Source organism: Varanus komodoensis, unplaced genomic scaffold, assembly GCF_004798865.1.
Source record: "Varanus komodoensis strain SLA01 unplaced genomic scaffold, ASM479886v1 scaffold16, whole genome shotgun sequence".
Taxonomy (NCBI): Eukaryota; Metazoa; Chordata; class Lepidosauria; order Squamata; family Varanidae; genus Varanus; species Varanus komodoensis.
The window spans coordinates 4532123-4547711 of NW_025335468.1; the positions used below are offsets into that span (position 1 = coordinate 4532123).

At 43.5% G+C, this 15589-nt stretch overlaps 1 long non-coding RNA gene across 1 annotated transcript; it reads right to left on the reverse strand.

Annotated features, from left to right (window-relative positions):
- Positions 1-563: 563 nt before the first annotated feature.
- LOC123021333 lies at positions 564-4975 on the reverse strand. The gene is made up of 2 exons (XR_006414301.1): positions 3794-4975; positions 564-3661 (listed from the first exon to the last, which is right to left on the reverse strand). It is a non-coding gene; the product is annotated as an uncharacterized LOC123021333 (long non-coding RNA).
- Between the last annotated feature and the right edge of the window lie 10614 nt (positions 4976-15589).

Sequence of the window (15589 nt, forward strand, 5' to 3'; positions counted from 1 at the left end):
TTTCATAACTCCATTCCCAACTCTTTGGCATTTGGTTAAGCAGCTTAATCCTGAATGCTTTGTTCTCATATCTACATATGCTGCTAGGAGTATCATATTTTACAAGGCATAACTATTGATAATCTCAGTTCTACATGCAAGAGATCATGTACAAAATCAAGGTTTATTGGGCTTTTAGTCTTTGATATTCTTGCCAATATGGAAATACCTGATCAGTCCCCCCGAGATTCAAGTCTAATGTTGTAAAACTTTAACATTCACAATGAATAGTGGATCTATTTTTCTCAGCAGAAACTTACACTCTTTAGAGCAACAAGGACCATTGCTTAGCATTAGAGAGCCTTCCAGAGAAGTCCACATTGCAGTTTGGATGAAGCTGTAACTGCAAACATTTCTTAATGTTCTAGTCTAACTGGTAAAGAAATACCCAAAAACTGCACATTCAACTAAGAAGAGAAAAGGTAAAATTAGGTATCCCTGTGACTGAGGATTAGCCGATAGCGCACGGACAAAGCGTACTAAGATCTGTTGATCTTGTATCTACAGAAGGAATATGTACACAGTTATGTTGCAAAAATATTTATTGGTTTAAGAATGTAACAAAACTGAAGTAACAACCCATTAAATTTATCTCTTCACAATTTTAAACACAATAGGAAAAATAAGACTGGTTTTCTTAGCTTTTCCAGATGCATCACGTAAGACTGCTGTATCTTTTGTTTAGTTCTGTAAGTTGTTTGAAACCAAGTTCAGCCAGTTCCTCACCACCTTCCAGAGGCCTTTTAGGAAGCATGCCTTACATCATGCCAGGTTTACACCTTCATTCAGCAAACCTGCATCAGTCATTTGGCACAAAAGCATGTAAGTCAATGAACCCCCAAAATGGGAAATGTACCAATGGAAGGTACTCTCAAAATGAGGATTTATTCACAGTAACTGTGATGCTGCACAAGGGCATTCTCCTTTCAAAAAACATCATTGAGTTAACTTGAACACAGATGATGCTAATCACAGTCACAGGCTACAGATCTGCTAGGCTGGACCACCAACACTCAATTTCTCTATCGCATTTGTTCAGAGAACTCACCCACCACTTCTGTCTCCAGAGTCACTGATTTCAAAATTAAACCTTTTCTACACAGCTAACCTACTTTGTTGGTTCAGACATTTGCATACATCACTTGGTTACTTGCAGCTGAATGTGGGCTAGCTCCTCTGGAAAACATGACTTCTGAGGCAGCATGAGAAGTCCTGTGTGCTCATTCACACCTTTGTGCTGCTCTTTGATCCTGAAGTAATCAAGTGATGACCCTGCATGAATGAGCCAGGCCTTGATACAGTAACATGGGAGCAGTTAAGGCACGCAGCTATCAGTAATAAATAACTCAAGTTGGGGAACATGAGCCTCAAAAGAAATGTCAACCAGATAGTTGGTACAGCACAAGACATCCCACGGTCTAGGAAGTTCCCCTTTGCGTGCTCAGCTCTTTGCTTCTTGGGAAAATGAGAAAACCACCCAGATGGACCGCAGGGATGTTTACAGATATTTTAAGGTGCACTAGAACACTGCTGGAGGGCTAAGGCATAAACACACACAGAAGACGACTCAAGACGAGTCATCTTCCAGCAGCTGTCAGCATTGCTTTCCTTTCTCAGCAGGCTTCTGCAGTAAACTAAAACAGCTGTGCTGATGACTTAGCCAACCAAGGCCAGACAGAGTGATGGCAGGATCAAAAGTTGGAAGACACATGTCAGAAAATTAGATGTAGACAGCATGCATCCTACAATGTTTTGAGAAGCTTAGTGCTACATACCTGCTCAGGCAAGTATACATTTCTATTCTTCTGCATGTATATAGCTGGGGGAGGCATATATGTAAAGAAATCTTCCATGTTTATATACTACTTTTCTTTGTCACTGTCTGCACTTTTAGCAGAATCTTCCCAAGTGTTCTTGAATTGTTAGCATTGCTGTGGAAATAAAGGTATTTAAACAATGAGCCAATGCAGTCCACTGGATGGAGCCACTACCTTGGGAAATTTCAAACTGAAGGTTAGCTAGGGATTCATTAAGTGTCTTGGGGTACCTCCCTGTCAGATTTGGTTGCCCATGTGTAAAGCAGAAATTTGCTACTACTTCACAAAGACAAACAGAATAATGGCTGTATGGCACAGTGCTCAACAGAACAAATGGATGTGATACAAAGCTATAAGAATCTCTTTTTTTTACTTCATGTATAACAATGAGCTAAAAGAAAAATTTCCTGGATCCCAGGATAAACCTATTTTAGTGCCAGAAAAAAACAATAAATTTTGAAAGTCAGCAAGGCATTATTTAAAACAATTGTTTCATCATCCCAGATTTCTGTTCCTTGGGTACAACCATGGAGTCATTTGTAGATCTTTTAAGACCAGGGCCAGGAATGTCTTTCAAAACACAAATTATCACTCAGGCATCTTTTCTTGCTTCAGTTAATGCACATGACCATTGCTCACAAGTTATGCTTTCCCACTTAAATAGTAGCATTCTTGCTGCAGCTACAGTGGGAGAGGGCCTTCCTGTGCCTACCTAATGTAGATGCCGACATACTCTGCTTTGTGTTAGGACCTGGAGGCACTCGCGAAGGTATACTTCTGATCTCCACCACCACTATGTCCTTCACTCTCCCGTTCTCTGCATTCTGGTGAAACTGACAAGATTGGGGAAAGCCTCATCCAATTCATTAAAGCATTACTGTGTGCAGATCCATGCCCTTGGAAAAGGAAAGGGCCCCTACTCCTTCCTGAAGCAGCAGCAATTGGGAAAAGAATGGATGACGTTTTCCCAGTGTTGGTGAAACTTTCTAGGTGCTTCCTCTTCAAAGCAACACAAGATTATAAGAAGAATAAATGTAGGTACAATCCTGTCTGGACATGTCAGTTTAAAAACTTGACCATGCATTACAAACTTTATTTCTCTCTTTTAGACATGTGTATCATGAGCACATGTGAAATCTGCCAAAGATCACAGGCCATTTCCCCCTTTAGCAGACCACTGCCCTGCTACAGGGAAGATTTGCTGAAGAAAGAGACCCCACAAACAGCTTAGATAAAGAAAAAAGAATGGTGATGATTGATACTCAAAAGACTAAAGACTATGGAATTCCCCTTCTCACTTGTAGTTTTTCCTGTTAACATACAGTATCTACTTTGTTCGCTCACTCACTGTGTAACAAGACAGGAGGCATGCTTGGATTCAGTACAATCTCAACTATGGACATTTTCAGAAATACTTCTTTTTCTTTTGGCAATGGCTGTCAGTTCCTCCTATCTACTGCTATATGTTTATGATCATCCCACACAAACCTTGGTCTTGTCATCATTCCATATCACTGAATTATTCTGCCAGAAGAACGTGAGATCCAAGCATGTCTTGCTAATTACATCCCCTTCCCTAGCGTAGATATCCCGGTGAAAACATAACGTACTTAAAACTGAAGCCAATGTGTTTTGTTTCAAGTCTTTCATACATCCTTGAGGGAAAGAGCAACTGAGATGTCAAGTCTGCTTTTCGGCAGTAGTCACAGACGTGCATGATTGTTAGTAGCTGATGTTCCGGTCTTATGGGAGTTCCTCCTCCTCCTACGGCACTTACACTGGAAGAGCGGTCTGCTGCGTCGCTGCTTCTTGGGGGGCAGTGACGGGGGGAGAGGGGTAACAGGACGAGACACAGTGATGTCCGAAAAGCAGGTTAGCCGCTGTCACACGCACAGTGGGGACACTAGCAGCACAATGTGCGTTAGTCAGTGGCTCACCTGCTTCTGGAGAGTAAACCCAACACAAACAGGCTTGAGCTTCTAAGATGCAAAAGACAGACAGCCCACCCCACCCCCAAGGACCTGAAACACATAAGAAAGAGATCAACAGTAGAGTCACAACTATCATTCATGGAGCTCCAAGACTTGTTTGTTCGTATCTTATTTCTCATATTTAGACCAACATGCTCCACTTTCAGCCCTCTTGAGCCATCACAACTTGGGCAACTCAGAGGTACAGCAATGCTTTCAGTGTTCATCAGATCTGGTAGCAGTGTGTGTAAAAATATTCAAATTATTTCCTCTCCACTCTGATACTGAAATTATCCCTAGGCCATCTTGCACTTAAGTTCTACAGCAACCGCCTCCCCAGTGCAAAAGAGCAGGCTAATTTGGGAGAAAGGCTCACGTAGAAGCTGCACCAGACCAATTCCATGATGTTCATACCACTGTTTCACAGAAAAATGGATGATGCGATAGGAATACTTGCAATAAGTCCTGTTCCCACCTGGAGCACGATCGCTATTTCCCCTCGAGACACTGAAAAATTCCTGCTCAATCGAGATGAGGGCACCCTTGGCCACCCACAGATTTCTTCCGTGTATGTTGCCCTCGAGGTATTTCGTTGCCCCCACGCACACCGTGCCGGACGTTTAAACCAGCGCTCATCACTACTTCAAAGGTGTAGCTTTTAATGGGCACCTTTTCCACACCACCAAGAGCATTAAAAGTACAAAACGCTCCATTCCTTGCCTTGAAGTTGAGAGAGCGTCCACAACACAACTCCGCGAACTGAGCAACTTTCCTAGTAACAAAAGTGAAACTATTCGGTGCTCTTCCATTTATCGGAAGCGGTTTTATTATGCAACAGATATTTTTTTAAAAAGTTAAATGGAAGAGCAGGGATTTTTCCAGTGGGGTCAATTGAGGACTGTCATTGACCTTGCACGAACTTCCTTCTGCTTCTCGGAGAACATCCTCGCCTTTTGCTTTACTTTTTGGGGGCTGGGGGGCCCGCGACTTTCGAATGAAGTTCTTTTCTTTGACACGGACGCGCTGTGCGGGCAGTCGCACTCACACGCCCGTATCTTTTTCAAAGATGCACTTTCCCAGAATTGCACCCTTGGGAAAGCGGGACCCGGGAGGAGACCCGACGCGTCCTCCGTCCCTCCCTCTGGAGGGATGACTACTCACCTGAACTTCGGCGGGGCTCAGCAGGCACCGCTTCCTCGGGCGGCTCCGGGACTTTTCTCCCTCTTCCTTCCTCGGGACATTCCGGCGCGCTTCCGAGGCTACAAGCCGGCGCTGAGCGCCTTCCGCAGGCCGGGACCCTTCCAGCCGCAGTCGCTCCGCGTCCTGCTTGCGCTGTGCCGCGCTGCCCAACCCATGCCGCGGCCACTGCCGCCGTGCAACCTGCCTTCTCTCTCGCATCCCCCCGCCCGCCCTGACCATGCAAATAGGGGCTTGTGACGCGCCGCGCCACGCCGCCCAATGGGAGATGCGCCCGGCTGCTCGGCCGCCACGCCCCCCGCCGCGCTCGCCAATCAACGGGAATCCCCTCCTCGCGGAGGGCCCGGCAACTCCCTCCTTTCCCTTCCCCGGGAGTTACAGTGCGGGGTGCGGCGCGTTCGGTTCTGCACGTCCTTACTTTAGGGAGGAACCAACTGTACTTGTCCAAGCGTCAGCGTCGCTCCCCCCTCCCTTTCCCGCAATGGTTGCCGCCAGCCCGGCTCCTTTCCAGGGACCCAGCTATTGGGGAAAGGAATTCACGCCAGGGCGAGCCTCGGGTCGAGTTCGTAGTCTTTGATTTGCGCGGCCTCTTCCTCTCCCCTTCCCGGGGGTACTCAGTGGTACAGCCCAGCTTGGGCTTTGCCATGAGGACAGTGTCAATGTGCACGTAGCAAGCGCAGAAGCAACAGCAGGACGGGTCCCAAGCGGCGCGCGGGACCGGCAGGGCGGGCGCGTGCCACTAGATGTCCCCCGCACGGCCGCCGATGCAGCTGTTGTTCGCAGCTGCCGCGCGCTGGGTGTCCTTAAAGGCTCCCTGAGGCCCGGCGCGGCACAGGCCCGCCCGACGCTCCCCGCCCCGCAAGGTAGCAGCAGAGCAAGGGATCGCGCCTTACTCTGTTACCTCATTTACTTCTGTCTGTATATCCGTGCCTGTACGTGTGCACGTGCCTGTGTGCGTGCAAAAACCCCGGGGGATCTGGTTATCTTTAGCTCTGGAACAGTACATCCGAGATTGCGCGGCAAAACCCTACGAATCTTGCATGCTGCCTGGTATAGTCCAAAACAGAGGCACCCGTGTGCACCTGAGCTTCATATTCCTTGTTGGTCGCTTCCTGGTCCACGAATTGCAAGAGACCTTCCGGACATAATTTTCAATTTGCAATTTGCAATTACATAATTGTAACAAAGTTATAGGAGAACGATCATGAAAGAGGTGAACTCGAAAACACCAGAGAAAAGTGAAACACAAAACAAAATCGAATGATTTTTCTTACCTGGTGATTGTTGCCTAGTGCAGGAACTTTTAAGTGCGATCTTTTGCAGGAATTATTGGAGTCTAATGTGCACTTTTAATTTAGTATGCAATTTAGGTTTTTTGCAGTTAGCTTGAGCAAAAAGTTACAATGAAGATTTCAGCTAATCCTCACATCTAAACTATTTGTTGAATTATCAACTGCCTTCCAGTTGCACTCTGCCACACAGCTGGTTGCATGGCAGGAAGAGTGCAGGTGGTTTGCATGTGTGTGCAGTTCGGGTTACACATGTTTTCATGTAATAGTGACCTATCATTTTATGCATATTAGCTGCTTCTCCCATGTGGTTCGCAGCACCTATCTTATGGTATCAAGCATAGGTGAATTGAATATGAGTGGAGAGGATAAAGTGCAGGGATCTCAATTTACAATCTACTGTAGCAGCCTTTCCAAACAATTTGTAACACCTCTGGGTATTTCTCCCCTCCCATTTTATGACGAGATTCTTAGAATCGGGGTCAACAAAGATCTATTGCATTTGTACTGCCTGTCCGTGCAGAAATGCAAAACCCTTGGGAGGAGTGTGGCGAGTGCCTGCAGCGCTTCCTCTCTCCGCTCATCCTCAAATGAACAGCGTGGCAAGCGCATTACATAAAAGCAGGCTTTCGGCACATCGTGGTGACAGTGGCGGCGGCTGCATTCCAGAGGACAGGACGCCTGGCAGGGAGCTTTCGGGCTAAAAGACCAATCATGCGTAAGGGATCTGTGTACAACACACAGGCATGGTATATAATGGCTACAGACTAGTGGCCCTTACCTCACTTCATAGGAATGGGGTGGGATAGCAGCACTTGAATAGGGCCTTGGGGAAATGCCAGCTTTAAATGGGCTACTTCTGCGTCCACTTCTGCTCTCTTCCCTTCACCATTCCATGCTCAATTGTCCCTGTCCTTTCTCCCCGTTTCACCTAATTTCGTTCTGCCTCTTCCTCACCTTCTATCCCCTCCACATTCTCCTTCTGCCATCTCTTCTGCCACCTCATCTTGCCATGCTGTGTTCCTTTTTGGATATTGGGCAGGGTAAAAATTTAATCAATACTCTGTTTTTGCAAACCCAAGAAGTCTGGTCCTACTTGCTAAAGATCAGCATTGGTGATGCAGTGGGATTAATGTTCTTTTGACAAGCAACCCAAATCCAGTTTTGGACATCATCGTGTCAGTCACGTAGCTTTTCAGGCTAAGTCATCTTATTACTACAGCTCTCCCCATCACTAGGAGGTAGCAGGCATGACTATTGCAGGAGGACCCCACCCTGCATTTGGCTGGAGGATTTACAAAGGGGGCAACAGGAAAATAGGAGTCAACAGAGACCAAACCTTTTCACACGAGTAGGAGATTTGCACCCCAGTAGATTTGGGCTGATTTCCCTGATATAACTATTGAGCTGAGCTAAACGGGAGATTGCTGAAGCAAGAGAAGCCCATGACTTCTTTGTTTGTTCCTATACAGAAAGATTACATTAGAGTTTTCTCTATGGCTTTGCCTTTGAAATGGATTTGATACAAACAAACAGGCCCAGGACTTGTTGGGGCTGCTGTAAAATTTCAGAGTGGCCCCATTACACTAGCTTCAGTTTCTGATTTCATGCTAGCAACAGTGGTGGGAAACGCCTTCTAAGCAACAGAAAGATACAGGATATTTTGGAGCTGGCAATTCTTACTTCGCTCACTTCACAAAATGAAGGGTGTGCTAAACTGTTTCTGTTTGCATTGTCTGTGCTCTCACTCTCTCCAGATTATTTAATTATTTCCTCCCTTGGTCACTGTAGACTTGTCCGTCTGATCCAGTTAATTAGCTGCTTCAAACATGTATCCTTTTCTCTTTCTACCGGCACATCTCCTTTAGATGCCATATGCTTGAGTGATTCTCATACACATGTGTTATAAACACTTTCCTTTCCGTCGGAAGAGAAAAATATTCCAGGCTTGCAGAGAGTTCTTTTTAAAACTTTATTGCAATGAAGGGAACAGAAAAGAATGGTTTCTTTCCCATTTTTCTGTTCACCTGAGCACATGTTCACACACCCCTTTTGAACACTGCTCCTGGCCGCTTGTTCCCTCCTCCTTTCCCCTAATTGGCTAATAGGGTACTGAGAGGTTACACTCTCTCCGACTGCCTACTCCTCGCTGCCCCAACACCAGCCCTTCTTCCCAATCCAGCTCTGCCCCCATGGGCTACAATAGGCTCATTGTTTATTGACAAGCTGGGCAGAACAAAATCAGGAAGTATTTGGCCCTCCTACCTACGCCTGTTTCCCCATACCTTGTGCTATCTGATTTTGGCCCCTCCCCTCCTTTGGGCTAAGTAATTTTCTTTGTTATCTTTTAAAATCTCTTTTACTCCCTTGTTTCAAACCATCCTTTCACACCTATCACATGCCAAGCAAAAGAAAGTGCTTCTGCAATCAGGATATGTTATGTACATTAATTTATCCTGCTTCCAAGAGGAAGTGTTTCAAAGAATTAAGATGCATTTATCTGTTAGCCCCTACCCTCTCTCTATATATAGCAATAAGAGTCATGCCCAAAAAAAAAAAAAAAAGTTGGCAACCCCAGATACTCACTTCATTTCTATTTTAAACCCTTTTGGGAAGGAATTTCCACCACTTCCCTGAGACATGTATTCTCTGTTGCCTATTTATTCTTGCAATTCAGACATGTTTCTTGATCTCCCATCTAAATTGGCTTTGTAAACACTGAAGCTACTATTCTTCCTATCCCATCACAACACTAGCTTCCTCTTACTTTCAGCATCTTGCTCACTTGTACATCTTCATGCAGCACTTTCACTGCAAGAAAACACTAGTGGGTCTTGGAATCTGAAAGTGGGGTGGAGGGCACAGGCCAATATTTTTGTACAGCACAACTACACCCCTTTGCAGGAGTGTAGTAAGCTTATTGGTTAATCCAGGGCTGCTGGCATACATGCTGAGTAATACCACTGAAGTCATGGAATTACAGTGCTTTAAAACCACTGTAAATGAGATTAGACTCGGGCTAATTGTCTTTTGCAAGGATTTTGCAATGACCAAGCCAAAAGTCTTAGATCTCTTGACATGCATTAAGAATACGCATACATTCAGCCCTTCCCTTGCATACCAGCAAAGAAGAGAACTCAGTTTTGACCATGAGCAATGGGGTAAACATTTGTCTGGTGGCCACTGCAGCTGTATTTCACTGCAGTGTGATAGGCAGATCTAGCAAGGAATGGCGTTCATCCAGGGAAAAGACTGCTGGCTTTGGGGAATCAAAACCTTGCTCAAGGTTGGAACACAAGCCATGCTGATGCCGTCCTGGACAGTTTATCTGTGTCTGCCTCTGCCTACTAATGGATATGAGAACAATGACGCACTTCCACCTGTGCTGAACCTACAACTATGTTGGGATATGGCATTGTTCACTGGTGTGAAGCTAATCTTGATACATCTGTAAGAAAGTGTATCTTGGTCATGGGACAGGCATCCCGACAGAGCAAATCCCCTCTCCTCCTGCAGACCGCCAGGTGTCCCCCAAATCTGTTCTGGAGGAGTAGGGATGTGTGTGTGCTGGAAGGGCTCTACAGGAGCAGGAGGGGAAGGGAAACCCCTCTATGCACTTGGAAGTCTTGACACATAATAATTGGAAATACTCATAGATCACTGAAGACTTTATCTCAGTTACAAAGAGCAAGAACCGTGGTATTTTTAGTTTTAATTGATGGGGTAGTCAGTGTCCATGTGGAAAGGAAGCACCTTGAAAAGAATGGAAGGGAGCTAACACCCATTTCATTCCACTAGGGTGCTGTCCTGGACATTGGTATCATAAAACCAGAATCTCACAAAGTGAAGTCTGTTGCCCCCTTCTCAAAGACAATCAAAAATAGTCCAATCTTGAAGCTTAGGATTTATATAAAAGATGCAGTGCTGGTAGCACTACTCAGTAAAATCATAGTCTTTTGCTCATTCAGCTTGACCCACAGCTTGAGAATAAACTGAACACACAAATCTAACTTAAAATGGACTACCATGACTGGGAGCAGCTCTCCAAATTGCAAGGCAGCAGGTGGGACTGGTTAAAATCCAAGACTAAAACTGGATTTCAACAAGCTGCCACTAGGAAAGTTGAAATGATTATATTTTCTCATTTGCCACAATCTTTTCATGGACTCTCCTGATACAAAATCTCGTGATCTTACACTGAGATTTTACTTTCTTGAAGCAAAAGTATTTCCTAACTAACCGTCTGGCATAATCATCACTCTCATGGTTTATGGGATTCCTCCCCTCGCCGCCTTTCTCCGCATTTACCCATGCAATGACCAACAGCAAGGTAGGTTAAAGGCTGAAGGATAGCAGGATGCACAGGACCACCCAGAGAGCTTTGTGGCCGAGCAAGGACTGACTCAGAAGGACAGCAGCCTGAGAGAGCAATGATGGGTTTCTAATGTTGCACCTTTTGCATTTGAAACAGACCTAATAGTGAGATCATGATTACAGTTTTAACTGGTGAAGCTTTTATTTGCATTTTTGAGACTCACAGAGAAATTTTGAAGCACAGAAATACAAATGAAAGGTCTATGACAGTTTACGTGGGAAATGTGTCTGTAGTTCTAATTATCCCAGTGTTTAGCTGTGCGTGACATATTCTGGGGAACACATTGGAGTTTGGAATTGATTCAGTTCTTCTGATTGAAGACAATGGGTTGGTTTTTAGTCAAAGCCAAAGTATATTTTGCAGTCCAGGATGACAAGACATCAATTGCTGTAATGTGCAGTAAATAAATTTCCACAATTCTCAGCAAAAGGTGCAAATACTATTACTGGTAGATTATGATATTTAATTGTTTCACAGTACAATCCTATATGTGTCTACTCAGAAGTAAGCTTATTTGAGTTCAATTGGATTTACTCCCTGGTAACAGGGTACAGGATTGTAGCCTTAACTAACAAAATCATATATTAATAAATTTATTTAGTGAGATATTCATGAACAGTTTCCTTATTTCAGTCATGTTTCCATCATTGCCCTTTAATCATAAAACAGATTTTTTCCTGGTCTAGAGGGCAACTGCAGAAAATGAACATGGGCATCTTGTTGGAAATATTTAGTAATGTATTTATAGCTAACTCAGTCATGTCTTATCTTTCAATGCCATTAACCTATTCTTATTTTTCCAGTTCGTAACACTATGCTTTGTAGCCTGTAGCTCCCTGTATTTCTTAATAGTGGAGTTTAGTCCACGTACAGTGCAATCCTATATATGTCTACTCAGAAGTAAACCCTGTTAAGTTCAATGGGATTTACTTTGTGATTGTCCTGAGTGAAGCCATGCCTGCTGGTACCCTGCCTTGGTGCACTCCCTATAGCCCTGGTGTTTGTCTATACCATTCTCCTGGGGGGCACCCCACAGCAGTAGAAAAGGGGAAACCATGTAACCCTGTCCTTCAACACCCCCTTAGTTTCACACTGTTGACTGCAAAGCTATATGCTAGTTAAGGAAGCCTGACATGACTAAAGATGGTGTTGTTGTTGTTATGTGCCATTAAGTCCTCCCCAGGTTATGCTGACTCTGTGAATGGATGCCTTCCAGGATCTCCTGTCCTGGATAGCCCTGCTAAGCTCTACTAAACTCAAGGATAGGGCTTCCTTTATGGAATTGATCCATGTCATAGTTGGTTTTCCTCTTCTTGGACCTTTGACTTTCCCTCGCAGTCTTGCCTTCTCCAATGAGTCTTTCTTTCTCATGATGTGTCTGAACTATGATAGCCTCAGTTTTGTGATTTTGCTTCCAGGGCAAGTTCTGGCTTGATTTGATCTAGGACCCACTTGCTTTTCTTTCTGTCAGTCCAGGGTATTTGCAAAGCTTTCCTATAGCACCATGCTTCTAATGCTTCAGTTTTCTTCCTGACAACTTTCACACCCACGCATAGTGATCAGGAATACAATAGTGTGCATCATTTTGACCTTGGTCTCCAGCGAAAGGTCCTTATACTTGATTATCTTTTCCACTTTCTTCATTGCTGCTTTTCCAAGTCCCAGTCTTTTTTGAATTTTTGGCTGCTGTCTCCATTTGAGTTGATTATTGAGCCAAGGTATGCAAAATATTTCACCATGTCAATTTCTTCACTGTGGATATTGAAGTTTCATAATGCTTCTGTAGCTGTGATTTTTTGATTTTTTATGTTCGGCTGCAGTCCTGCTTTTGCACTTCCTTCTTTCACTTTCATTAGGAGTCATTTCAAATCATTGCTGCTTTCTGCCAGTAATATGGTATCACCTACATATCTTAAATTATTGATGTACCTTCTCCCAATTTTCACTCCATCTGATCCTAATCAGTATTCCTTATGATATGTTATGTGTACAGACTGAACAAATATGGAGATAAAACATACCCTTGTGTGATGCCTATAGGAAACCCTTTTCTCCATATTCTGTCCTTATGGTAGCTTCTTGGCCATGATACAGGTTATGCAGCAGGCTTCAAAAACCATGGACATTTTAAAATTATCTAAAATTAATTAATGTGTTAGAAAAATAAATAACACACCCTAATATGCATGACAAGTTGCAGGTGTCTAGGTTTTAGAGAGCTAGTGCTAAGGTGCTGACATACCTTATTTTATTATTATGGAATTTTAAAATTTGTTATTCAGATTTATATTCTGCTCTTCGAATAGATTATCAGAATGGCTTACAATGGATTCTTAAAAACATGATAAAATAAGTCACAAAGACAACTCATCAACAGCAGCAACTATAAAACAGCGTAATATAAACATAATCTGAGTGAAATAGAACAAGCAACTTCTCAACAATTTGGGGTTTTTTTCAGTTCAGGAGGGGCTGTGAAGTATACATCAGACAAATATTTATACATTAGCTATTAGCACAAGGGCTACACATATGCAATACTTCAAAAGTGCTGTTTCACAATCTGCATATGGACATTTGTGTAGGAATCCCATAGAAGTGAATGGAAACTGAACAGTTGAACTACCTTAGGGATTACACCCTGCTGATTCTCTCTCACCTCTTTAGCTTCCAATAGTATTGATTAGCCTGCCTGGAAGGACACCGTAAGTTGGATGTTCTGGATACTGTGCTGTACTGGTTCTGCTCCTACCTGACAGGCTAATTCCAGTAAATGGGCTTCTATGGGACTCTCTTTTATTATGATGTGGTTCAACAACTGCATGAAACTACTGGGAGAGATAGTCTGGGGATGTGGGGTGAAGTGCAGAGGATGTACTCCATTTTTCAGATCAAGTGAGGCACTGGGTATTCTGAATCAGTGCAGGGACATGGTATTGGACTTGACAAGGACCAGTAAACTGGAACTCAATCCAGACAAATTCAAAGTACCATTAGTGGGCAGTTCAACTGCCTGGCTGAGCGGTGTTCAGCTTATTTTATAATGTGAGTTTTAATTAAGATTATTTTATATGGATTTTAACTTGTTTTATCTATGTTGTAAGCCGCCCCGAGGCTTCGGCGAATGGGGCGGCATAAAAATGTTTTAATAAATAATAAATAAATAAATAAATAAACTTGTTCTGGAGGGGTCTATAGCTTCATCAGAAGCTACAAAAAAATCAGGCTTGTAATCTGGGGGCTCTTGGGTCTGTCATTGTCACTGGTGATAATAAGGTGGCCTCAGCGGCATGGAGCATCTGTGGACCATATAGGTTGATAGGTCAACCTGGAGCCTATCTGGACAGAGATTGCCCAGCTACAATTATCCATGCTCTGGTAACCTCATCTGAATTGCGGCAATCCCCTTTGCAAATGGTCTGCAAATTTCAGCTAGTCCAAAACAGGGCATGAGATCATATTACACTGGTGCTCTGTGATCTGCTGCACTGGATTCTGCTCTGATTCCAGACTCAATCCAAAGTGTCAACCTCAAAAGTTGTCAAGGCTTGGCACAAGATTTCTGGAAGTATGGCCTTCTCCCATATAGACCTGCCTGGGCCCTGTGGCCATTTTCATGAGCCCTTCTCTGAACACCCCCACAGAGAGGGCCTTCATCAGTAATTATGTCCACTTGTGGAATTCCCTTCCTAGAAAAGCTCATCCAGTATCTTCATTGTGATCTTTTGGCTGCCAGGTGAAGACTCTCTTATCTCCTAGGATGTTTAGTCCTTGAAGTAAAAAAAATTAAGAAATCATCCAACACACACCTGTGTATTCTATTTCTTTGTAGTGCTGTTATCCACTGCTGCTGGTGCTCCTTTGCTCTTATTCTATATCAGTTTTATTTTACACACACACCTTTGTAACATTTTAGTATGCGCTTATATTTAACGGTTTGACCTCTGTTATTTTATTTATTTAAAGTATTTCTATACAGTTCCTATTTAGTCAATGACTCTCAGGATGATTTACAATGGATTAAAATCTAAAACACAATAAGCACTATCATACACAATTAAATAATCACATATAAAACCTGTAAGAATAAGAAATATATTTTAATAAGAAAAATATAAAAGCAGAGAAATGATCTAATAGAAATAATTACACAATTAATGGAATCAAAGCAGATTTAACAAAACAAATAACCTCAGTATCATAAAATAAGCTAACAATGTAAAAATTCAACAGTTTGAATATGGTGAAAATAAAAAGGTTTTGGCCTGGTGCCAAAAGGTGCATAGTGTTGGCACTGGGCACACCTCTCTGACAAGCTGGTTTCACAGCCAGGGTGCCATGGCCAAAAAGGCTCTTCTCTGGGCAGCCACCTTCCTTATATCCTTCACAGCAGGCACCCAGAGTAGGAACTCTATTAATGACTTTACAGTTTGGGCAGATATATATGGGAGGAGATGTTCCATTAGATATCCAGATCATAAATAACATAGGGCCTTATCGTTAGTACCTTAAAGCAGACCCAGGCTTCAACTGACAGCCAGTAAAGGTAGTATAACCCCGGCGTAATGTGCTCGTGCCTTGATGTCCTCTCGTTAGGAGGTAAATGATCTGTTCTGAACCAATTGCAATTTCCGGACCGTTTTTAAGGGCAGGCCCATGTAGAGTGTGTTGCAATAGTCCAAAGGAGAGGTTACCAGGGCATGAGTCATGGTTGCCAGGATGTGCCTGTCTAAATAGGCGTGTTGTTGGAAAATCAGCCAAAGCTGATGAAGGGCGGTCCTAGCCACAGAACTCACCTGATGTTCCAAGGTCAGCTCTGAGTCAAGAACTGGTCAAAAATGTCATCACCTGTCCAGAGAGCTTTGGCTATTGAGCAGAACTGTAATAATTAATTAATGTGGT